Source organism: Brachyhypopomus gauderio, chromosome 5 (genome assembly GCF_052324685.1).
Source record: "Brachyhypopomus gauderio isolate BG-103 chromosome 5, BGAUD_0.2, whole genome shotgun sequence".
NCBI lineage: Eukaryota > Metazoa > Chordata > Actinopteri > Gymnotiformes > Hypopomidae > Brachyhypopomus > Brachyhypopomus gauderio.
Window position 1 is genome coordinate 31,359,759 of NC_135215.1, and position 757 is coordinate 31,360,515.

Sequence of the window (757 nt, forward strand, 5' to 3'; positions counted from 1 at the left end):
TGTTGGCTGTTGTTTTTGTTCTTGCTGAGACTAACATTTGAAACCAGGCTTATTTAAATTTTTGCTCTAAATTATCACCATTTTGAAATTGTAGTACCTCTAAATTGTCACTAGATGCTAATATTGTTGCTTACTTTCGAGAGCAATGAAATGATTTTCACAGCCAGGAATGGAATCGTCAGTCAGTGTTAAAAATATGTTTTAAAAAATAAATATATTGAAATGTGGATATATCATATGTGTATTATTGTGACGACTCGTAGCACAATATATATCTTGTAGGAACATTATTTTCCAAGTTGTTTTGGTGTCTTAATCCAACCTCAGCCACGTCGAAATGGACAACATTCCGTTTTGGTTTAAGTCTGACTGGACTTAATGGTGCTTTATGTTTCTTTCATACACATTTGGACTTTGGGATTCTAATTCACCCACAGTTGGCTTTATTTGTGCAGTATAGATGGTCATCCGCGATAGTCTGGGGTGAGTACTTAAAGCTGATCTAAGACCAGTTTGCAGCGCCTTCGGTGCCTATCGTGCACATTAAACGTCACGTCAAGGCAGGTCTCAGATCAACAGGCGCATAACGTGTAAATTCAGTCAAGGGGAACCAGGACCCACATGGCTTCAGAACATCGAGGAGACCCGGCATGAGCACTATGTTCCCTGGTCACTAACTCATGGCTATAATTGTACCAATTCCAGTTTCATTTGAAGGGCTGTGGAGGAAGACGGCGGGCGGTCCGCCCAGTGTCAA

General features: G+C 40.6%; 1 protein-coding gene across 1 annotated transcript in view; it reads left to right on the plus strand.

Annotated features, from left to right (window-relative positions):
* The window catches only part of spg11 (SPG11 vesicle trafficking associated, spatacsin), a 23,068-nt gene extending 22,841 nt beyond the window's left edge, over positions 1-227 (plus strand). Inside the window, exon 41 of the mRNA XM_077007087.1 lies at positions 1-227. This exon is cut by the window's left edge and continues 508 nt beyond it. The gene's annotated coding sequence lies outside the window, so the exon portion shown is untranslated.
* The last annotated feature ends 530 nt before the right edge of the window (positions 228-757 follow it).